Genomic DNA, 25,587 nt, shown 5'->3' on the forward strand with positions numbered 1-25,587 from the left:
CAGGTGCTTACAAACCAGCTTTCTTTGCTGCTTTATCCTATAACTGAAACTCCAGTTATAATCTCATGCATGCAGGGACTGCTTCTTCCTTGGAGCTGTTGTTCAGACTGCTTCTCTCTCTGAGCCATTGTTCTTATTTCCTCCCCAACCTCAGAAGCCTGGAAGAGTCTCCACTTCATATATTGACAGTCTATCTTCTTCCAGAGCCAGTTTAAGGTCCCCTGCCTTCTATGAGGTCTTTGTTAATCACTTCTAATCATTCCAAATTCTCCGTCCTCTCAATTTAGATGGAATTATCAGGTATTCTCTAACTTGTCCTGTGTCCTATCTAATCAGAATGGTAATCTGTATGAAAGCTGAGGCAGGTTTTTTTTTTTTTAATTATTACAAGGCTTTGAACAGTGACAGAGGCACGGGCATTTGACAAATACTTGCTGGTGGATGGACTGAGGGATCAATTCTTTTCTTGGCTGGTAAATGGAAGAGAGTATAGGGAAAAGACTTGTCTCTAGGATAAACAGTCACCTAACTACCTGGTTTCATAAAGGATCAAGGCATAGCAATCATATTATGCCTAAAGAAGAATTGGGGGGGGAGCCCCCTTGTTTTACATTCATCATATCCTTCAAGTTGGCAGCACCCGTGAATTAACAGTGATGACAAGGACTTGCTTAAACTATAATCACAGAGACAGGGGAGAGTAAAATCTATTCCCTTGCATGGAAGAAGGGGACAGTTGTGGTTCCAAGAAGATTGCCCAGTTGGGAGAAAACTTCTTCCAAAGTCGTTTATCTTATTCTTCAGCAACAGTGGCATGAAGCCTGGGATTTGGCACACCGACAATTATGGTAAGTAGCTCAAAGCATCGGCATTTAAGAAGGAGGAGAACCTTTTAGTTGTGATATGCTGAATGGGTGCTTTCAGCCTGAAGAAGGTTACACCACATGTGATGGATGATGCAATAAATTTGGTCTTATACACACTGAAAAACTTTAGAGAAAAATTAAAATTAAAGCTTGCATTTAAATTATATGAATAAACTGATGTGTACATTATAAATATTTCCACAACCTGTCTTTGGAGCATTTCAGCGAAACATGCATTCCGCATGCTTGAATAGACTCCATAGTCAGAACAAGGCAATATTCTCCTTGTTCAAATAAATGCTCTTAGGCTGAAGAATTTTAACAGCCCACAGGGAGAAAGCCTAGAAACTGCTTAAGCAAATTCTAAGCATGCCCACGTGGTTTCTGCTCAGCTGCAGGTAATTATCAATCATATCATTCTGGCAAAAGCTTGACAACATCACTTGCTTTCTCATCTTTTTTTCTCATTATGCTTTTCTCCCAATAGAAAAATACCATTTTAAAAAACAACAAACATCCATATATTTCCTATAGTTCTTGACAGAATGGATAGTTTATAACTTTACCTTTTCTTTTACTCATTTTCAGTCCATGGGCATAGAGCCATTTCATCTTTTCCAATTCATCATGTATGTATGGTAATAACAACTATGTGCAATATATCTTACATTCAATATTAAATATAAGATTAAATTTCTTATATATGTGGTATATCTTGGAAACAAGCAGCAGAATCTGCACATTTGCTTCAAACACTCACCTAAAGATGCCGAGCACTTATTCCAACTTTGATCTTGTTGTTCAGAAGCATCTGTAGAGCTGCTTTTTGGAAACTCTCCTCAGATATTTACATGTAACATGCCTTAGAATCACACCTTGGTTAGGCAAAAAAAAAAAAAAAAAAAACAAAAAAAAAACTACCTTTCCAGCACTATCCATTGTCATATTTTCCAAATGAGCCTAAGCAGTGAATTTCTTTAAACCTTAGTGTACACCAAAATGCCACTCCTAGGTATATACCCAAAAGAATTGATAATATATTTCCACACATAAAGACTTGTAAAAGAGAATCCATCGCAGCATTATCCAAAGAGCCAAAAAGCAGAAACAACCCAAATGTCCATCAACTGATGAACAGATAAACCAGATGTGCTCTCACATTGGAATATTCACACGTTGGAATATTATTCAGTAACAAAATGAAATGAAGTCCTGATACATGAACCTTGAAAAAATTATGCTAAGTAAAAGAAGCCAGAGATGAAATGCTACATATTGTATGATTGTATTTACAGGAGATGCCCAGAATAGGCAAATCCAAAGAGACAGAAAGAGAAAGCAGATTAGTGGTTTCCAGGGGCTGGGGACAAGGAGGAATGGGGAGTGATTGCTTAATGAATACAGAATTTCTTGGGGTGATGAAATGTTCTAAAATTGATGTTTTCACAATTCTGGGCCTATATTAGAAACAAATGGATTCTACATTTTAAATCAGTGAGTTGTGTCATATATGAATTAAATTTCAATAAAGCTTTTCAAAAAAAATCTAAAGGCTATAACTGAAATCTCCTTAATAAAGGGTTTTCCTGTAGAACTTCCCTACATTTTTTGTGAAGAACAACTTGAGACTTTCCAGAAAGCGCTGAGAAAGAAAATTAGTTTTCTTACCCATTACCTCAATCACAGATCCATCATCCGGCCATTCATCCAACAACAGTCAAACAGAACAGTCCACAGCACAGAGTTCCTTCTCACATGACTCCAGTCCCCCAGCTTAAGAGCTAAGAGGAAAATGTCTCTCCTTTTACATTCTTACTTCTTGACAGCTATTGTGAAAAATAAGTACAAAAACATGTAAGGTTTGGTTTAAAAGCAGAGGTTCCCATGCAAAAATGGTGCATTTAAAAGTTTATACCAAAAAAAAAAAAATCTAAACAAGTTTACCCCCCAGTTCAGTTCAGTTCAGTCGCTCAGTCGTTTCCGACTCTTTGCGACACTATGAATCGCAGCATGTCAGGCCTCCCTGTCCATCACAAACTCCCGGAGTTTACTCAAACTCATGCCCATCGAGTCGGTGATGCCATCCAGCCATCTCATCCTCTATCATCCCCTTCTCCTCCTGCCCAAAATCCCTCCCAGCATCATGGTCTTTTCCAACGAGTCAACTCTTCGCATGAGGTGGCCAAAGTATTGGAGTTTCAGCTTCAGCATCAGTCCTTCCAATGAACACCCAGGACTGATCTCCCCTAGGATGGACTGGTTGGATCTCCTTGCAGTCCAAGGGGCTCTCAAGAGTCTTCTCCAACACCACAGTTCAAAAGCATCAATTTTTTGGCACTCAGCTTTCTTCACAATTCAACTCTCACATCCATACATGACCACTGGAAAAACCATAGCCTTGACCAGACAGACCTTTGTTGGCAAAGTAATGTCTCTGCTTTTCAACATGCTGTCTAGGTTGGTCATAACCTTCCTTCCAAGGAGTAAGCGTCTCTTAATTTCATGGCTGCAGTCACCATCTGCAGTGATTTTGGAGCCCAAAAGAATAAAGTCTGACACTGTTTCCACTGTCTCCCCATCTATTTCCCATGAGGTGATGGGACCAGATGCCATGATCTTAGTTTTCTGAATGTTAAGCTTTAAGCCAACTTTTTCACTCTCCTCTTTCACTTTCATCAAAGAAAGCTCAAACTACTGCACAATTGCACTTATCTCACACACTAGTAAAGTAATGCTCAAAATTCTCCAAGCCAGGCCTCAGCAATACGAGAACCGAGAACTTCCAGATGTTCAAGCTGGAACCAGAGATCAAATTGCCAACATCCGCTGGATCATCAAAAAAGCAAGAAGTTCCAGAAAAACATCTATTTCTGCTTTATTGACTACGCCAAAGCCTTCGACTGTGTGGATCACAATAAACTGTAGAAAATTCTGAAAGAGATGGGAATACCAGACCACCTGACCTGCCTCTTGAGAAACCTGCATGCAGGTCAGGAAGGAACAGTTAGAACTGGACATGGAACAACAGACTGGTTCCAAATAGGAAAAGGAATATGTCAAGGCTGTATATTGTCACTCTGCTTATTTAACTTATATGCAGAATACATCATGAGAAACGCTGGGCTGGAAGAAGCACAAGCTGGAATCAAGATTGCTGGGAGAAATATCAATAATCCTAGATATGCAGATGACACCACCATTATGGCAGAGAGTGAAGAGGAACTAAAAAGCCTCTTGAAAGTTTACCCCTCAGAGAACTACAATTTACAGTTCTTGCTATCTGGGAAGAAATGTTAGCACCTTCGTCAGAGAGAGAAGTAACCACCCCGTCTTTTATGCTCCTGTGCATGCTAAGTTGCTTCAGTTATGCTTGACTGTCTGCAACCCTATGGACTGTAGCCTGCCAGGCTCTTCTGTCCAGGGGGATTCTCCAGGCAAGAATACTGGAGTGGGTTGCCACACCCTCCTCCAGGGGATCTTTCCGACCCAGGAACTTATCTCTTATTTCTCCCACATTGGCAGGCGGGTTCTTTACCACTAGGGCCATCTGGGAAGCCCAACACACTTTTACAACAGGTTGCTGTTCCTCTTCAGTCGCTAAGTCATGTCCAACTCTTTGCAACCCCATGGACTGCAGCACACCAGGCTTCCCTGTCCTTCACCATCTCCCGGAATTTGCTCACTCATGTCCATTGAGTTGGTGATGCTATCCAATCATCTTATCCTCTGTCACTCTCTTTTCCTTCTGCCATCAATCTTTCCCAACACCAGAGTATTTTCCAATGAGTCAGCTCTTCACATCAGGTGGCAAAAGAAAGTACTGATGCTTCAGTTTCAGCATCAGTCCTTTTAATGAATATTCGGGGTTGATTTCCTTTAGGATGGACTGGTTTGATCTCCTTGCAGTCCAAGGGACTCCAAGAGTCTTCTCCAGCACCACATTTTGAAAGCATCAATTCTTCAGCACTCAGCCTTCTTTATGGTCCAACTCTCACATCCATACATAACTACTGGAAAAACCATAGCTTTGACTATATGGACCTTTACTACTATAGTATTCTGGCCTGGAGAACTGAATGGACTGTATAGTCCATGGGATCGTAAAGAGTCGGACATGACTGAGTGACTTTCACTTTCACTTCACTTTAAATAGATTTTAAAAAAACAAGAACATACTGTATAACACAGGGAACTATATTCAATATCTTATAAAAACCTATACTAGAAAAGAAACTGAAAAAGAAGATATATATATACACACATATATGTATAATTGAATCACTTTGCTGTATACCTGAAACTAACACATTATAAATCAACTATAGTTCTATAAAAAATTTTTTATAATTATTGCTTAACTTATACAAGTAATACATGCTTGAGATGAGTGAAAATACAAAAATGCAAAAAGGAGATTTCAATTCATCTAGAGAGATAATTTAATATTTTGATGTATTTCCTTCTGAATTATCTTTTTATACACACTCACTTCAAAATTCCAAGTAACTTAATATATAGAGTGCACTGATTACTGAATTGGGCCTTGCAATGTGGCAGAAATTTCCATTAATAGGCAGAGTCTATGCCCCTATTCTTTGAATTTGGGTTGGCCTTGTGGCTTGAACAATAGCAGACAATTGATGGTATACAGTTTGCAGGTTATGCCTCAAGAGACTTTGGAGCATCTTCTCCCTGTCTTACAACCCTGTCTCTGCCGTGAGAGTCTGCTGGAGAATGAGAGACAATGTGGACCCGAGATGAAGCCTCTTTTGCCAACATGCTACATAACCACATATGCATAAGCAGCTCAGCAGAGATCAACCAAGGTCTGCCCACATTAACAGAACTACTCCATCAACCTACAGAAGAAGGGACAAAAATAAATGTTCCATGGTACACAAAGCCAAGTTTTGTGGTTGTTTGTTAAACAGTTTATTCTAGCCATAGATAACTGGTGCAGTATTTAATTCTTGTCTAAGTTCTGAGAAGCTGACTCCAGCTCATCAGAAATGTAGTTGAAAAGATATTGGACACCTGAGGATCATGGAGAGGCTGAGAACCAAGTTTTCCAGAACAATTTCCAAAAGGATTTTAGAATAGCATAGTGCTGACCTAATAATTAAACTGCATTTGATCCTCCTCCAACTCCAGATGCTACAGTTTATGTTCCTTCCAAAATCTCAACCTTGCAGCAACCACACTATCACCAGACAGATGCCACTCTCACCAGAAACTCAACCTTTCTGACACTGCTGCCTCCCAAAGCTATAAGTTTCTGCTTCCATTGGTGCAAGAAAATGGATGCTTTCATTATGCTCTTACCTAGAGAAACCTAGGGAGCATTTTACCTTATAAAAATGTTAAACATAGGCAAAGGACTTGAACAGATACTTCACTGAAGTGAATATAAGAAGGGCCAATATGCACATGAAAAGATGTTAAACATTGTTCATTCTTAGAGAAATGCAAATCAAAACCATGGTGAGATACCACATGTACCCATATTGGAATGGATAAAAATGGAATCCACCAACACCACCAAATGTTGACAAGGATGCAGAAAATCTAGAACTCTCACACACTGCTGGTAGGAATACAAAATAGCACAACCATCCTGGGAGATAGTCTGACAGTTTCTCAGAAAGTTAAACACATATTCAATGTATGATTCAGCAATCCCCATCGTGGAATTTATCCTGGAGAAATGAAAACTCGTGTTCACACAGAAATCTTTTCACAGATGTTTATAGTAGTTCTAGTCATAATCACCCCAAACTGGAAGCCAGCCAAATACTATTTCCCAGGTTAATAGATAAACTATGGTATATCTATACCATGAAATTTACTCTTCAGCAACCAAAAGGTACAAACAATTGATAATGGGTGACAACCATAGGAAGAGTCTATATGACATGATATTTTATCTTTAAAAAAATTTTTTTTATATTTTGTCTTACTTGTAACAGGGACTACATAACAGGGAATCAAATGATAATATTAGTGCTTAAAGAAGAAGAAAATATGAATTGAAATGAGAAAAATTTCATTCAGGAAGCTAGTTAGAAGGACTAGCATGAGAGATGAGGGTCAGTGTCAGGATGGACAGAGAGAAAAAGATAAGTATGACCACTGTGTAGAAAGAAGGATAAGTCTTCCCTTATATGGGGACATATGAATATAGAATATAAAAGAGAAGGAACAGTCAAAAATATTTTCAAAGTTCTAAGGCTACAAAAATGGTTATCATGGAATAAAATAGGAAAGTTTAGAGAAAAAGCTGGTTGTGATATGTTAATTCACTTAGTTACTATTCCTTTTCGGGGAGAAAAGATCACTAATTATTTGAACATTTAGAGTTTGAAGTGAGATGGAACCTATAAGGAGAACTATCCTATAGGCAAAAGGAAATATGGGACTAGGATTCAACTAAGTAAGGAAATAATTATTTGCATCTCTAAAGGACAGAAGTGAGAGCTGAAACTAAGACACAATATTAACAAGTGGACAAAATCATGAGAAAACCCATTTCTTCCATTTGAGTGAAATTTTATTTGACAAACATGAATATCCAATTTAATCTACAAATTTCTACCAGGAAAGCACATTACAAACATCTGTTTTAGTATTGCTCAGTTTTAAAGAAACCTTATGTTAGATTTACCTTGTAAAAGCTACTTAATTAGTCAGTATCATAGAAAATAATGGCATCAACTTTTGTTAACCAAGAGAAATATTTTAAGTTAAAATCAAACTGAAGGGTAACAAGATCAGTATATTCAAGGAATGCAGTATAAACCAGGTGTATTCCATTTTTCTCTACAAAGCACCTCGCAAATTCATACTTTGCTCTTTGGAGATATTAATGTAATTGCTGAGGATGTTGGCCAATGGTATTTTTTCTAACGGTATTTATTATAAAACAATCTTGGCAAGTGAAAGAAAACAGCACACACTGCTAATATTTTAGTAGAATTATGTGTTTATTCTAGCACTGTTAACAAGAGAAAAGTAAGCACTGGACGAGTACAGAGGAATGCTGCTGATGTAAATGAATATTTATTCAAAGTTCATCTCTTCCAACCCCCTCTGATAGGGGAATGACAAAGAGCATTTTGATCTTGGATTTCTCCCAGTCTCACACGCCAACAAATACCACACCCAAAGAAATGCTTGTTGATGGCCCAGGGAGGCAATAAAGGCAGACAAAGCAGTACCCTATGAGAGAGTCTCTGATGTGATGGAGAAGGGTGGGAAAATCCAGATTAGAGAGAAAGCATATGGCTGAAGGGCCAGTCATGTACGTTGGTTGCTAGTGCTGTCACTGTTAGGATGTGGCTTTCTTTAGCCCCTTAGCCAAAGTCTATACCCTCAGCATTTCATCTGCTCAACAACCATATGACCATGCTACCATACAGGCAGGACGGGAGGATGTGGCTGATCAGTTCAAAAGTATCACTCTTAACAGACATATTATGTTTTACTAATGTAGATGAACAGTGACCCTTGGTGTTCAAATGATGTTGCATGTATTCTTCCCATCACCCCACTTGAATCATCAGAAAACATCAGACAAAGCAAAACTGAGGAACATTCTACAAAATACCTGGGTGGCACTTTTTTAATGTGGAAAGATCATGCAAGACTGCTTGGAAGAAAGTAAGTCGTGCTAACTTAATGGGATCTTGGAACTGGAACTGAAAGAGAACATTAACGTGAAAAACAGTGAAATCCACACTACTACTAATATATATAAAAGAGATAACCAACAAGGGCCTGCTGTATATCACAAGGAACTCTACTCAATATTCTGTATTAACCTACTGCAGAATCTGAAAGAATGAACCTGAAAAAGAAAGTATATACACATATATACATACATATGTATAACGGAATCACTGTGCTGTACACCGAAACCAACACAACGTTGTACATTACCTACCCTCCGATGGTGGCTCAGAGAGCAAAGGGTCTGCCTACAATGCAGGAGACCCAGGTGCAATCCCTGGGCTGGAAAGAGATCCCCTGGAGAAGGGAATGGCTACCCACTCCAGTATTCTTGCCTGGAGAATTTCACAGACAGAGAAGTCTGGCGGGTTATAGTCCATGGAGTTGAAAAGAGTCAGACACAATTCAGCGACTAACACACTAATAAGTAAAAAAAATTTAAGCAAAAAAAATTTTTTGTAATAAGTACACACACTGATAATATTTTAGCAGGTATTGCCAAATTACTCTATGAAATTTGATACCTATTTATAAGTTGGTTTTTTTTCTTTTTTTGCCAACTTGCTAACTTTGAGAACTGATCATTTTTACCTTTGCCACTTTTACTGGTGAAAAATATGAAGCCACTCGATTGACAGGTACATACTACTACAACGAGTGTAAAAGATGACCGGTAGGATGCACTGTATAGCACAGGGGACCCTATCCAGTGCTCTGTAATGATCTAATGGGGAAGGAATCTAAAACTGAGTGGATATATACGTATAACTGATTCACTTTGCTGTATAGCAGAAACTAACACAATGTTGTAAATAAACTATACTCCAATTAAAATTTCATTAAAATAAAAATGACCTCAGTAATATTTTAACTGCATTTCTTTAACCAAACAAATGTAAAATAATTTTAGTTAGCAAAAGAAAATGGTGAAATCCAAGTAAGTTCTGTATTTCTTTTTTTTTTCCATTTATGTTTATTAGTTGGAGGCTAATTACTTTACAATATTGTAGTGGTTTTTGCCGTACATTGACATGAATCAGCCATGGATTTACATGTGTTCCCCATCCCGATCCCCCCTCCCACCTCCCTCTCCATCCCATCCTCCTGGGTCTTCCCAGTGCACCAGCCCTGAGCACTTGTCTCATGCATCCAACCTGGGCTGGTGATCTGTTTCACCCTTGATAGTATACTTGTTTTGATGCTGTTCTCTCCAAACATCCCACCCTCGCCTTCTCCCACAGACTCCGAAAGTCTGTTCTGTATTTCTCTTAAAAGTACCTCAGTTAGCATTTCCAAGATTACTTTGGTAACAAGCCTGTCACCAAGGTGTGTTTCTTAGTTTTCATAAATGCACCATGGTTATATAAGAAATTAACGTTAGGCAAGCTGGGTAAAGGTATATGGGAGCCCTCTGAACTATCTGTGCTGCTGCTGCTGCTGCTAAGTCGCTTCAGCTGTGTCCGATTCTATGCGACCCCATAGACGGCAGCCCACCAGGCTGCCCCGTCCCTGGGATTCTCCAGGCAAGAACACTGGAGTGGGTTGCCATTTCCTTCTCCAATGCATGAAAGTGAAAAGTGAAAGTGAAGTCGCTCAGTCGTGTCCTACTCTTAGCGACCCCATGGACTGCAGCCCACCAGGCTCCTCCATCCATGGGGTTTTCCAGGCAAGAGCACTGGAGTGGGGTGCCATTGCCTTCTCCAACTATCTGTGCTACTCTCCTGTAAATCTAAAATTATTTCAGGAATTCCTTGCTGGTCCAGTGGTTAGGACTCAATGCTTTCACTGCCAGGGTCCAAATTTGATCCCTAGTAGGGGAACTAAGATCCCGTAAGACACGAGGCAGGGGTCAGGTCAAAAAAAATTTTTTTTTCAAAATTAAAAGTTAAAAAGATAGTGTGTATTTATTGCTTGTCCTGGTTTTTTTTTTTCAATCTTCAAGGATGCTTGGGTAAGAAATTAACTCATATGCAAAACAATTTAAGAATTCATGACCTACCTTCCAACTGTATCACACGATTTTTAGTTTCTGGATGCTGCCCTGCTTACTAATTCTTTCATATCTCTGCTCATTCTGTTTCTTCTACTTGCCTTCCTCCCCATCCCTGTTGCCAGACACATTCCTTATTTGAAGACTGACCTCAAATATCATCTCCGTAATTCCTTATTTGAGGAATGACCTCAAATATCATCTCCTTTGGCTTCCTCAGGCAGAGTTTGACTTTCCCTCTTAACCATTCTTAGAGCATCATCTAGAAATCTCTGTTTTATCTCCTGTGATAAAGTTCTGCATATAGCCTATATGAAGTGCTGGTTATAAGTCAGAGATCTAAAAACAGGCTATCTGGATTCAAATCCTGACCCAATCTCCTACCAGCTGTGTAACTTAGAGAAAATTACTTAATTCTGTGTCTAAACTTCCTTGTCTAGATAATTGGGCTAATAAAAACATCTCATGCAATTGATATGAGAACTCAATGAAGTCATGCAAATACAGTAATTCAGAGTTTGACTCAAGTAAGCACTCAATAATTGTTAGCCATTATTATTGTTATTACATGTCCCTCTAGATTGAGAACATTGGGAACAAGGACCACATGTTATTTTCTTTTCCGGGTAGAATTCTCAGAGCCGGATTTAAATCCTCCCTTTGCCATTTTTTGGCTTCAAACTTCCTAGGATTACTTTGAGGATTTAGTGATCCATCGCTTTTTTTTTTTAATGCCAAAATTTCTCAAATGGAGGTCTGCACACAGGCAAGTCTTACTGTGAAAACTAAGACATGAGAAGATCCCCCACTGCGTCTGCCCTCCAGAATGGGGAGAGGAGGGAGGAGGCCTTAGGGGCAGAGGACAAGAGGGGGAATCCAGCCATAGGAAGGGGAGGGTCCAGGTTGGATGGTGTGAATTGACGTTTTAAGAAAAAAAAATAACAATCTATTCACACCCAGGGGCCAAGGAAGGGAAGAGGAGCAGGGCTGCTCTGGTTCTATTTACAAGGGACACAGGAGGGGAGGGAGGTTGAAGGAGGTGGAGACCTGGGGGAAGGGAGTGGGCTGAGGGGTAGAAAGTCCTCATGCCCACCCCCATCCTCTGTCCTTCCTTCTATTCCCTCCCGGCGGTGGGGAGAGGGACTCATTACCTCTGCCCTCTAGTCTAGGTGCCCAGTCAGGGCAGGAACTTGGTGGGCTATGGCCCCCATTCCCAGCCCCCTTGGGGTTCCCAGATGGAAGGGGTAGTTGGTGGTGCCCTCAGGAAGAGTTAGTGAGAAGAGCTGTGGCATCAGTCAACTGCCAAGTCCAGGCCGGTCTGAGGTTCACTTCAAGTTTGCGAGGATGGGGTGAGGAAAGAAGTGCCTGCTGGGGTCCTCAAGTGAGAAGAGATGAGAACAGTGTTGAGAGATGGTTGGACAGTGAGTTGGACAGGACTGAAATTGAAGAAAGGAGAAGTGGGCAGTTGCTGGGGAGCTGGGTTCTAGGACCTCACAGATCATCGAAGAAGCTTTGGGCACAAGCTTCCAGTGTGAGCAGGCTAGAGTGGGGTGCAATGGCCCCAGGGGCCATTCGATTTGAATATCTTTGTCTGGGGGTGAGCTTTAATCTGGGGAAACTGGAACTCTGTGTAGCTGAGATTCATCTCTCAAATCGCTTCCCAGGTTGGTGTTCCCAGCACCTTGATGCTCTCTACCAGCTGGTCCACCCCACTGTCCCCAGGGAAGATGGGCTAGCCTAGGAGGAGCTCAGGCAGTACACAGTCAGCTGACCACACACAGCGATGAATGAGTTTCCCTGTGGCTCAGCTGGTAAAGAATCTGCCTGCAATGCAGGAGACCTGGGTTCCATCCCTGGGTTGGGAAGATCCCCTGGAGAAGGGAAAGGCTATCCACTCCAGTATTCTGACCTGGAGAATTCCATGGACTGCATAGTCCATGGGGGTCGCAAAGAGTTGGACACAATTGAGCGACTTTCACTTTCAGTGGTTCTGAAGATCAGCTCTGGGGCCCAGTAGTATTGAGAACAGATGTATGAAACACTGGGCTCCCCTCAGACCAACTGCTTTGCAATGCCAAAATCGCAGAGCTGGAGGACAGGGGTGACAGGATCCACCAGCATGTTCTGGGGCTTGATGTATGGGTGGCACATACCCTGAGCGTGGATATAGGCCAAGCTCTGGAAGAGCTGGTGCATGTATACCTTGACATAAAGAGAGAGAGAAGTTGCTCAGTCCTGTCCGACTCTTTTTGACCCCCATGAACTGTAGCCCACCAGGCTCCTCCATTCATGGGATTTTCCAGGCAAAAATACTGGAGTTGGTTGCCCTTTCCTTCTCCAGGGGATCTTCCCAACCCAGGGATGGAACCCAGGTCTCCCACATTGTAGGCAGACGCTTTACCATCTGAGCCACCAAGGAAGTTCATACCTTGACATAGATGATAGCAATGGTCAACCTGGCCTTAGTAAAATGGCAGACCACCCGGTACACTGTCTCAGACACATATTCCAGCACCAGATTTAGGTAAAGCTCATCCTTCTTCATGGAAAACATGGGGAAACAGTGACAGACTTAATTTTCTTGGGCTCCAAAAATCACTGAGGACGGTGACTGTAGCCAAGAAATTAAAAGATGCTTGTTCCTTGGAAGAAAAGCTATGATATAATATGCTAGATAGCATATTAAAAAGCAGAGATCACTTTGCCAACAAAGGTCTGTACAGTCAAAGCTATGGATGGCATCACCGATTCAATGGACATGAGTTTGAACAAACTCCGAGAGATGGTGAAGGGCAGGGAAGCCTGGTGTGCTGTAGTCCATGAGGTCACAAAGAGTCGGTCATGACTGAGCGACTGAACAACAATGGTTTTCCCAGTAGTCATGTACAGATGTGAGAGCTGGACCATAAAGAAGGGTGAGCGACCAAGAACTGATGCTTTCAAACTGTGCTGGTGGAGAAGAGTCTTGAGAGTCCCTTGGGCAGTAAGGAGGTCAAACTAGTCAATCCTAAACGAAATCAACTCTGAATATTCATTGGAAGGACTGATGCTGAAGCTCCAATACTTTGGTCACCTGTGGTGGAGAGCCAACTCACTGGAAAAGATCTTGAAGCTGGGAAAGACTGAGGGCAGGAGAAGGGGGTGACAGAGGATGAGATCATTGGATGGCATCACTAAATCAATGGACATGAGTTTGAGCAAACTCCAGGAGATAGTGAAGGCCAGGGAAGCCTGACATGCTTCCATGTAGTCCATGGGGTCACAAAGAGTCGGACTTGACTTAGCAACTGAACAACATCTTTCTTCTCCCTTTTGAAATAGAAAAAGCATCTCAGCCTTGCAATATTGCAGTGATCTAGCTTACACATAATCTGCAGCTCTCAGTTCTTGAACCTCATGTCCTGGAGAAACTTCTTGATGGCCACGAGTTCCCTGGTGTCTGCCAGCCATGCCTGGTACACGACCCCAAATGAGCCACTGCCAATCACTTGGAAGTCTGTGTAAGCCACTTCCTGGGAGCACTCTGGGCCTTGGCCTAGAGTGGCTACCACTGTGGTCACCTTCCCACTGCCACTGCATTGTGGCAGCCATGTGTCCCTAGGTGTGCCTCAGAAATGTAGTCACAGCCACTCCATCAGTGAGTTGTGTAGGTCTGATGCACTCTGGGAAACAGAGTCAAGTCACTCACTTAGTTTATTGGCTGGACGCCCGATCCATTCCTTTTTAAAGCATGTAGTAGGATATGCTCAAGGCAAGCATTCAAAAATATTAGTTGTAACAATTATCATTTTGGTTTTTTTTCCATTTATTTAACAATTATCATTTTGATAAAGCCAGAGTTCAACGCTTAAGATATGCTGAATTGTTTGATGAATGAGTTAATTGGTAAGAATGATTGATAATACTCCAGTAGCTGATATTGATTATCAACTAATGATAACAAAAATTAAATTTCTTCATTTGCCACCTCATGCCTCTAAGCTTTAGAAAGCCTGTTCTAACCCAAGATACTTGTTTGTGTTCCTCTGTGTTTTATTAACATCCAGTCATTTGGAAGGATCTCAATGGAGTATACTGAAAAGTTCTAAGAAAAAGTAGCTTTGCACAATGATACTTTAATAACCAGTTGGGGGCTAAGGGATATCACAGCTGCAGTTACTGCCAACTAAAGAATATGTGGAAGTTCCCTAAGAGCAGCAGATAAATCAATATAATAACTCTTACCTAAAGAACAACTATATCTCCTGCAATTAGCAGGTGACTTCTTTACCACTAGCATGACCTGGGAAATTTGTTTTGTAGATGGGCTCATTTGTGTCATATTTTAGATTCCACATATGATATCACACAGTATTTGTCTTTCTCCTTCTGGCTTGCTTAGTATGGTAATCTCTAGTTGCACCCATGTTGCTGCAAATGGCATTATTTTGTTCTTTTTGTGGCTGAGAATTTTCCATTATATATTTGTACCATGTCCTCTAATGGACATTTAGGTTGTTTCTATGTCGTGGCTACTGTGAATACTTGCCTGGGAAATTCTAGGGGCAGAGGAGCCTGGCAGACTATAGTCCGTGGGGTCCCAAAGAGTCATACACGACTGAAGCAACTTAGCACATGAAACAGACTCAGACTTAGAGGACAGGCTGGTGGTTGCCAATCAGCTGGAGGGAGGTGGGGGGGGATGGGGTGGGAGGCTGGGGTTAGCAGATGTAAGCTTTTACATACAGAACGGATAAACAACAAGGTCCTACTGTATAACATGGAGAACAATATGCAATATCCTCTGATAAACCACCATGAAAAAGAGTATGAAAAAGAATATATATCTTATGTACATAATTATATATATAACTGAATCACTTTGCTGTACAGCAGAAATTAACACATTGTAAATCAACTGTACTTCAATAAAAATATATTGATTGAAAAAAGAAATAAAAATAAAATCATTAATAAAAAAATAAATAAAGAACAACTACCACAGGGTTGGATATATAGTCTTAACTTCTTTGCCCCAACTCTGCATAAGAAACGGCGTATTTTGCCATTTACTCATGGGTATATGTATATGAAAATTGACAGGAAATAAATAGCACTCTTTTTGATACAATTTTAATTACTGTACACAAATCTTAAAACCTAATATGTAGAGGAAAAACTTCACTGTAACATAGTTGCCTCGGGTACTGCATATTTTCTTAAGACTTTAAAAAGCCAAAAATAGTATTGTTGCCTCTTTTCCTCTGAAAGCATTATAAAATCCATGTTCTCTGCCTATAACAGCATTTAGGAATGAAACAGATGGAGTAATAAACAATAGACATAGCTGTATGACACCTCATGGCCCATGGGGCCTAAATGTATTCACCAATTGATTTCACAACCTCCTGCAAAGAGAATACAGCTGTATTCCCTTTAAAGGTGAAGACACTGAAATTTGTACCTTGTAAGTAGTGGCTCTGGGATTTGACCCCAGGTTTACACACCTCCAAAGTCTATGATTATACTGTCCTTCAGTTAAATAAGATTGTAGTTGACATTCTACTTGCTGCTCCCCATGAGCCTGTGCTAAAATTTTTTAATTTGGCTAGGACTGTGCTGGGAAGTTAGTTCTGTTCAAGCTCACACTGAAGTTCGTGCTCCTAGTGATTCATCTCTAGTGAACACTCGGTCGTGTGCAAGAGGTTACAAGGTTCAACCAATTCAGGATAGAAACCAATGGAATGACTTCCCTGGCAGTCCAGTGGTTAAGACTTTGCATTCCAGTGCAGAGGGATGTGAGTTTGATCCCTGGTCAGGGAGCTAAGTCCCCTCCTACCTTGCAGCCAAAAAATCAAAAGGTAAAACAGAAGCAATATTGTAACAAATTCAGCTATATATGCTGTCTACAAGAGACCTATCTCAAAACAAGGGACACATACAGACCAAAAGTGAAGGGCTGGAAAAAAATATTTCACGCAAACAGAGACCCAAAGACTTTTTAAAGAAAGATACCAATCCAATGGAGACATTCTCCATTTCCCCATATTTTAGCTTGAAACAAATCCAAGAAGGCCACAAGTGATTTTTGCTTCTCCCATCAACAGGTGGAATCTATTTCCCTTGCCCTTGAATCAGGGCGGGCCCTGTGACTCATGCTGACCAAATACCATGAGATTACCATGCAGTGAGGAAGCCCTAGCTCTCCTCTCGGGGAGAGGGGCCACATGGAGGATCACCAACGCACCAGACATATAAGTGTAGACATCCTGAACTTTCCAGGCATCCCAGATACCAGCTAAAAGCAGCCAAATGAGTGAGTTCAGCTGATGCCTTGTAGAGCAGAACTGCCCAGCTGAGCTGTGATCACTTAATTCCTGACCCACAGAGTCATGCCACTAAGTTGGGGGATTGTTTGTTATACTGAAATAGATAACAGAAACACAGGTAGATGATTCTGAGAGGCATGGTCCTACTGGAATCGTGGTCATTCTTTGTCCACATATTTGAATTTTATGACACAAACTTATAATGACATTTCATTTTTTCTTCGTCATTCCTGCTTCCCGGGATCATCTCCCAAGGAAACTGCATTCACCCAGGTCCTTTCTTTGGTGGAACTCAAACTAAGACACAGAACTTCTACCCTTCCCACAATTTGTTTCATGAAGTTTTAAAAGTTTTGATTTTTATGAAAACAATTTATCCATGTTCCAATTATATATGGCAACATCTAACCAATCATTTTTATTTCTAAAGCAAGGTGTTATCATGAACTTAAAGCTGTATGAATAATTACATACAGAATACAGTCAGAAAAATTACACTAAAACTCTAAAACTCTGAAGAAGTCATTCCAAATAAAAGAAAAAATAATTAATTTTTCTGCCTGGTAAAAAGTTTGCATGTGCTGTGCTGTGCTCTGCTTAGTCGCTCAGCTGTGTCCGACTTCTTGCAACCCCGGGGACTGTAGCCCGCCAGGCTCCTGTGTCCATGGGGATTCTCCAGGCAAGACTACTGGAGCGGGTTTCCATACCCTCCTCCAGGGGATCTTCCCAACCCAGGGATCAAACTGGGGTCTCCTGCATTGCCAGCAGATTTTTACCAGCTGAGTTACCAGGGAAGCCTAAAAATATTGCATGGTGGTGGTGGTTGAGTTGCTCAGTCATGTCCGACTCTTGCAACCCCATGGACTGTAGCCCACCAGGCTCCTCTGTCTAGGGGACTCTCCAGGCAAGAATACTGGAGTGGGTTGCCATTTCCTTCTCCAGGGGATCTTCCCCACCCAGGAACTGAACCTGGATCTCCTGCCTTGCAGGCAGATTCTTTACTGACTGAGCTACGAGGGAAGCCCAAAATATTGCATAGAAACATTTCATTAATAACTCAAAAGGAATCTTTGTAAGTATGCTAAGTTAATTTTCTTCTTGACCATTCAACTTTCTTACTCTGAACTCTGAAAGTAAAAGTTCTTACTTTGAACTTTTAAAAAATAACTTTACTTTTTAAAATGATTTTAGATTTCAGTGAACATTTACATAAGTTATATCTTCCATATCTTTATATAAATTAGAAATGATACCTTATGGAATCAGTAAAATACATTATTTAAACATTTCCTACAAAAGGGATATTTCTAGATGAGGAAAGACAAACTAGACAATGGTGACATACTGACTCTTCTGCATCTAGCTTCTATCCCTCTCCCCTGGGGAAAAATGAAACTCTGAATAATATTGCAAAGAGAAATAAACTATTTCACTTTCTAAAAAAAATCTTGTCACTCTGAATAACCTTTTTCAGTTAAAAGAACCCTGAACAAGAACCTAAATATCTGATCGTTTGCATAGCACTTTTTACTGATCTTCAAAAGGGCACCTCAGTGGAAAAGTTATTTCCAATTTAATCATAAATTATAAGATTAAAATGTTGTCATTGCAGCAGAGTGACAATATATCTGCTGAGTTCATGACTCTGAGCTTCTGAAGTTAGCCTGGGACTCATATCACACTCCATGACATTCAAGGCTGCTTACTATTTCCATATCACCTTTCGCGTTTATTTTATTGGTGTTTTGACAAACATGTTCTGACCACACCATTTTTTGACAATATATTTCCATTAGAAGACAGATTCAACATGCCTCTTTGGGGGCTTGCTGAAAGACCCAGAGCCACCCTCTGTGATACAATATGAAAATTGCACCTGTCTTTGAGTTGTCTTATAAATCATCAAAGGAAGAAATCTGACTCACTGGGTTAGCAGCAAGAACCTAGAGACAGAAAGTTCTAATCCTGGATTTCTCTAAGTAGTTTGCCAGATACATTCGGGTCAATAGTTTAATTTTCATGTAAACAATTCTTCAATTCTGGTTTGATATATCCATGATTTTTCTCTGTCAAAGAGAAAATATGACCAAACTTTGTGCTGATGCTCAGAATGAAAGCTAACCTATACTTCCTTACTGACAATAATAATACAATATTTGTGATAATCTGTGTGAGAGGAGAGGCAGAATTCATTTGTAGCATGATAAAAGTCCTAGGGAGGCTTGTTTTGAACACAATTCCAGGAAGAATTAACCATGTCTATGATAATCTAAAGGCAGAACTCTGAAGGTCTCCGTTGGGGCAGGGCCAGTGCTGGGCATAAATTGGAGATGTCATAGACAGGATTTAAGCATCACAGGGATGTCTTGACTGGATAGAAAACCTTTAAGCACTCGTCCATCCCAACATTCTGTTTTGTTCACAGAATGCCAAAGTCAGTCTAGAAATGTTAAAGGGAGTTATGGTTAGATTTTGCACAAAAAAAGCATCTGAGTGTAGATGGTATTGTTTCAACTTAGTGATGCTGCCTTGTAACCCTTGGGAAGATGTTGATGAGATTAGCCACGAACAATAGTCAGCTTGAGCTCACATGATAGTAGTAGCATGAGTAGTGAGAACATCATGCTTCAAATGAGAAAGTACACGGCATTTGCCAGCTAGAGAACCAGGACTGAATTGGGAGCTATCCAGTTTCCAACATGCTAAGTATTCTCCAAACAAAAAGTGTCTGATGCAACGAAGTTACTGGGACTAGTGTGTGGGAATGAAGGCTACCCCCTGGCTTGTTGGCATATCTTGTGTTACACCAAATCCACAATGCAAGTCCGGCAAATTCCTGTGTTCCAGTCACTAGTCCAAATCCCCGGGGTGACAGCCTCCAATGCCTATCATGAAAAGTATACCTTACTTAACAACTTCAAGATAAAGTTTCAATTACCTTCTGCTGTTGTCCAACTCAGTCAGGTCTATTCATTCATTTGATCACCTAAGCCCTCTTTGAGTGCCTTGGTGGAAAAGGTTCCTGAAACACACTGTAGGTGCAGAATAAATATTTTCAACTAATACTCTAATTCAAGCCCTACTTTTGTTGCTTCCTAACTGTGTGACCTGGACACATCTTCCATTTTATGTAACCTTCCTCTACTAACCATCTTTTATTACTTCCTATGTGCTGGGCACTTTCCAAGTAATCAGATCATGAGGTCCTCACAAAAACTCTTTGAGGTAGGCACTTTAATTAACCCCATTTGACAGACGATGAAACTGAAGCAGAAAGATGCTTTGTAATTTGTTCAAGGTCACAGAGCACAGCTGAGATTTGAATTCAGGTGGTGTGGATCAGAGTCCAGCTCTAACCCAGTCACTTCATTTCTTCTCCAACTAAGTCTGGCTGCCTCTTAATTGGAGCCTCAGTGTCCTTATCTGCAAAATGAAGGTTGACTCTATCACCCCACAGAGTTGTTGTAATAATAATAATAATAAACTGCTGAGCATTCTACAAACACTATTAATAATTGTTATTTCACTTATTATTATCATCACCTATGCTGCTGTCTCAGTGATAAAGAATCTGCCTGCCAATGCAGGAGATGCGGGTTTAATCCCTGGGTTGGGAAGATCCCCCGGAGAAGGAAATGGCAACCCACCCCAGTATTTTTACCCAGGAAATCCTATGAACAGAAGATCCTGGAGGGCTACAATCCACGGGGTCATAAAAAGAGAAGGACATGACTCAGCAACTAAACACCACCAACAATCTGAAGCAAACAACTGAAATAAGTGGGCAAGGAATCAATAGGAAGTTCCATTATAAGCACAATGCTACTTTGCTCAAAAGCCAGAAAATCTGGTGGTCTGGTTCAGGATTTCCATAAACCAAATTATTAACTATAGCAGAAGTCTTGTTAGAATAAACCCAGAGGCAATGTGGCTACTGTCACCTAAGGTTTATCTTTCCCATTCCCCATCCACCTTTGGGTCTCAGCTTGCCTAAGTGTTGCTCAACCCCCAAGAGACGAAATTATTGGCAATGCAAGCTGAGAACTGATCTGATGCTTATTCACACTTCAGCTTCTGTGCATGCGTGCTCAGTTGCTCAGTTGTGTCCAACTCTTTGCGACCCCATGGACTGTAGCCCACCAGGCTCTTCTGTCCATGGGATTATCCAGGCAAGAATAATTGGAGTGGGTTGCCATTTCCTCCTCTAGAGGATTTTCCTGACCTAGGGATCAAACTGGCATCTCCTGCATCTTCTGCATTGGCAGGTATCTTCTTCTACCACTGAGCCACCTGGGAAGCCCTTCAGCTCCTATGGGTAGTAATAATTCACCCGTTTCCACAAGTGTCCAGGTATACCAAAGGAAAACCATGTTATTTATCTTGATCCATGGGGTCACCCAACTCAATTCATTTCCAGTTCAGCCTTCTCCTCTTGGGTCCATCGGCACAAGACTTGTTGGGTAGTTTGTCAATTTGCTTTTAGCTCTAATGACTCCTACAAATCTGTGGCTATCCAATAGCTCTGGTGTGATATGGCCAGGCAATTTTTCAAGACTGTAAGTACATTTTAAAGTCTTTGCCTATTCTGAAAAACAATCTTTTAATAGCTTCTCTGCACTTGCTTCCAAAGCATACTAATCAGGACACAGAATTTCCACAGTAACCAGTCTCAGAAAATCCCAGGTTGGCTGTTGACTCCTCCATTGAATCTGTTAGAGCTGTTACCACCTCCTTGTTGCATCCTCAAGGACAGCATTTAATACACATTATGCTTGGGCCTGCTACATAACTCTCTTCATTCAAGTTGATGTTTTACTGAAAAGATGATGTAGCAACAATATTGATATATTTTCTTTAAAAGTCATCAACAGTGTTCTTTTTTTAATTGATATTGAAGTTTGCATACCATAAAATTTGCCCTTTTAAAGTGTACAATTCAGAGGTTTGTAGTATATTCCCTAGGCTGTGCAAACATCACCTCTATCAAGGTCCAGAATGTTTTCATCCCTCCAAAAAGGAACCAGGTATCCATTAGCAGTCACTTCTCATCACTCCCTACTGCCAGCTTCTGGCAACCATTAACCTATTCTCTATCTCTAGAGATTTGCCTAGTCTAGACATTTCATATGAATAGAATCACACAATATATGGTCCTTTAACTAGCTTTTTTCACTTAGTGTAATGTTTTCAAGGTTTATCCATGTTGTAGCAAGTATTAGTACTCCAGGCCTTCTTATTGCTGAATAATCTTGCATTGCATAAATATACCATGTTTTGTTTGCCCAGTCATCTGTTGATAGATATTTGATTGTTTCTACCATTTTGGTCATGATGAGTAATGCTGCTATGAACATTCATTCACTTACAATCTCTGTGTACACATGCATTTTCAGTTCTCTTGAGTAGATACCTAAAGGTAGAATTTCTGGGTAATACGGTCAATGTTTAACTTTTTGAGAAACTGCCAAAGTATTTTCAAAGCTGCTGCACCATTTTACATTCTCACCAGCAGTGCATGAGAGTTTCAACTTCTCCACATCCATGTCAACACCTGATATTATCTTTTTTATTATAGCCATATATATGACTATATTGCCATATGAATTAGTATATCATTGTGATTCTGATGTGTATTTCCCTAATAGCCAATGAAAACATCATTCTTTACTTGCTAACACAATACCTAATTCCATTTCCACATATTTCTTTCCATTCTTGCCACATTGGAACATAGTTGCAGTTAAAATCTCAGTCTCTTTATCATAAGCAATGGCCCAAAGAGGATGAAGTAAAATTTAGACTAATACATCAAGCCTCAAAGGTGTGTCTCAGGATTTGAAGAATCACTGTCAGAACACAGATTCCCTCAGTCATTGAATAGATTCTGATATGAAACACTGTCCCCTACGCAGGCTTAAAAAAATTACAATCTAGCTATGGAAAGTTGAGCTCACATTTGTGTAAATCATGAATTTGTATTTCTTTGGAGGTGACATCTGGTTAAGTCATAAAGTATGATGGAGTTTTCTCAGATATGGGACCAGGCAACCAAAAGCAGAATGAGGAGAAAAAAAAATCCCTGCAGAGACTTTTACATTAAATCATAAAATCCTGAGCTGTATCATGAAGCTCAAGGCCCAGCCAGACTCATGCTTCTCCATCTTCCTACTCCTCTAGGTGCTTCCAGTTGGATTTCTCTAAGTTCTTGAAGCATACTATGACCTTCTTAATTGCATACCTTTCTATCTTTTCCCTTCTTTTTTGTTTGGCAAAAGCCTCCTTATCTACTGGTTTCAGGTGAGACATCCCAGACCTCCCTAGTACTTGTATCAGCTTCCTATGGCCGCTGTAACAAATTATCACAAATACCACGGCTTAAAACAACACTTATTTATTCCCTTACAGTTCTGGAGAACAGAAGTCTCACCGGGCTCGGAGAAGGATGTTGGCAGAGCTGCTGTCATTGTGTAGACTCGAGGGACAATCTGTTCCCTTGGCTTTCCCAGCTTCTAGAGGCTGCCGCATTCTTTGGGTCATGGCTTCCCTCTCCATTTTCACAGCCAGCAGTGTAGCATCTTTGAAATCAACCTGTGTATGTGTCTGTCTGTCTCTGTCTCTTTCTACATCTGTCTGTCTGTCTGTCTCTCTCTGGCTGATTCTGTTCTCATATCTTCTTTAACTCTGACTTTCCTGTCTCCTTCTCATAAGGATCCTTGTGATTACATTAGACTCACCCAGATAATCCAGTATCATCTCCCCATCTCAAGATACTTAACTTAATCACATCTGCAAAGTCTCTTTTGCCATATAAGGTAATATATCCATGGGTTCTAGGAATTAGGACATCCTGGGGGCGGGCATTATTGGGTCCACCACAGTCCTCCTATCATAATGCCATCACATTCTGAGGAAGTGCAGCAATTTATTTATTGGAAATGATTGCTCTCACAAAGGTGTAAGCAGCTTGTAGGGCCATACCTATTTACTCCACAAACTTCCAGTGTTGAGGGCCCAGCCGGCACTTGACAAACAATGTAGTGACGACCTGGCTAAGTGGCTAGTTTGCTTTTGTTGGATGAAAATTCCTAGGGAAAGGGGAGGAGGTCAGCTAAGATTATAGTGTAAAAGACTTTGAAATGACTGGCTAAGCAGTTTGGATTTCATTCTGTACACACTAAGTCCCAGCAAAGGTTTTTATTCAGGCAGTTAATGTGATTACAATCATTTCTTTGGAATAGAAGGCCCATAAGCCAGATGGAAAGAGGGGAAAACTGAAGGCAGGGTGACCAAGCAGGAGGTCACAGAAAATGAGGACCCAAACTAGGCAGTGGCAATGAGAAGGAACAGCTGGAGAGAGATGTAAGAACTTGGATACATTCCTCTTCAAATCATTTCGAGCATGGAGCAAATGAGAAATAAACACAACAGGATTTGATAACTTATTGGAGACGACAGGAGGGGAAAAAAAGAAGGGGAAAACTGAAGACATTTCTGGCCTGGTAAAACTAAACTGGCCTAAGAATGGTGGCACCAACCAAGAATAAGGAATATGGAAAATGAAGTGTGCTCAGAGAAAAGGGGATTGATTTGTTCCACTTCAGACATGTAGACCAGGAGGAGTCCAGTGGGCATCATAAGCAGATGTCTTGCAAGAAATTGGAATAGATGTTAGATGCTCAAGCACACAGAATTATGAGTGTCCCCGAGAGGGATAATGGCTGAAGTCACAAAAGTGAATGAGATCATCAAGGCAGAATGATCTGAAAGAAAAACACAGAACTGTGGGGATGTGTGGATGACAAGTGCAGAAACAGAGGAGCAGGAAGAGACATTACAGACTGAGAATCAGGCAGTGGGGAGGGGAGTGGGACTCTTCTGTGCATGGTGGGGAGGGGAAGAGGGGGCAGTAGTGGAGTAGAGGAGTAGTGGGGGTGGGCAGAACAGTGCTGGCACTTCTGCCCAGAAGTTCAGCCAAATGAGGTCTAAGAAAGTCATGGGATTTGGGCAACTTTGAGGAAATTGTTTCCTTAAGTAATGGGGCTAGAAAAAAGGATTGCCAGAGTTGTAGATTTTCATGGTTGCTTACTTTTTCCAGAAGTTTTGCAGTTCGTATTGAGAGTCAAGGAGGATTTCAGGGTGGTTCTGCCCTCAACTTGTCTGAGTTTGAACTTAACTCTTTCAATCCTTGTCTTTAACTGGAAAGTAAGGAGGCTGTGACTAGATGCTACCTAAGGTCCTTTCAGAGTCTAAAATATGCTCTTGCCAATTGTCAAATTCCAAAATCCCGGTGAAAGTTCAGTTCAATCTCAGAAGAACTTGTCTTAATATTATCCTCTATTCAAGTTAAAAATTACCTTAGAAATGAAATGAATTCTAGCAGAGAAATAATCCAAGAGAAAGCACATGAAAAGTGAATATTTTCCCAAGTTATAAATTCTTAGGGCATTATGCTGATTTCAGACATCAGTTCAGTTCAATTCAGTCTCTCAGTAAGGTCTGACTCTTTGCGACCCCATGGACTGCAGCACGCCAGGCTTCTCTGTCCATCACAAACTCCCAGAGCTTCCCAGACATCACAAATGCATGTCCATTGAGTCGGTGATGCCATTCAACCATCTCATCCTCTGACGCCCCCTTCTCCTCCTGCCTTCAATCTTTCCCAGCACCAGGGTCTTTTCCAATGAGTCAGTTCTTCCCA

The 25,587-nt window shown here is 40.8% G+C and overlaps 1 protein-coding gene and 1 pseudogene across 2 annotated transcripts in view; both read right to left on the bottom strand.

Moving 5' to 3' along the window:
• The window catches only part of ARHGAP6 (Rho GTPase activating protein 6), a 514,399-nt gene that overhangs the window by 480,267 nt on the left and 8,545 nt on the right, over positions 1 to 25,587 (bottom strand). The window lies entirely within an intron of this gene.
• Positions 11,477 to 23,441, bottom strand: LOC136153791 (glycogen synthase kinase-3 alpha-like; annotated as a pseudogene).

The sequence above is a fragment of the Muntiacus reevesi genome, chromosome X (assembly GCF_963930625.1).
Source record: "Muntiacus reevesi chromosome X, mMunRee1.1, whole genome shotgun sequence".
Classification (NCBI taxonomy): domain Eukaryota; kingdom Metazoa; phylum Chordata; class Mammalia; order Artiodactyla; family Cervidae; genus Muntiacus; species Muntiacus reevesi.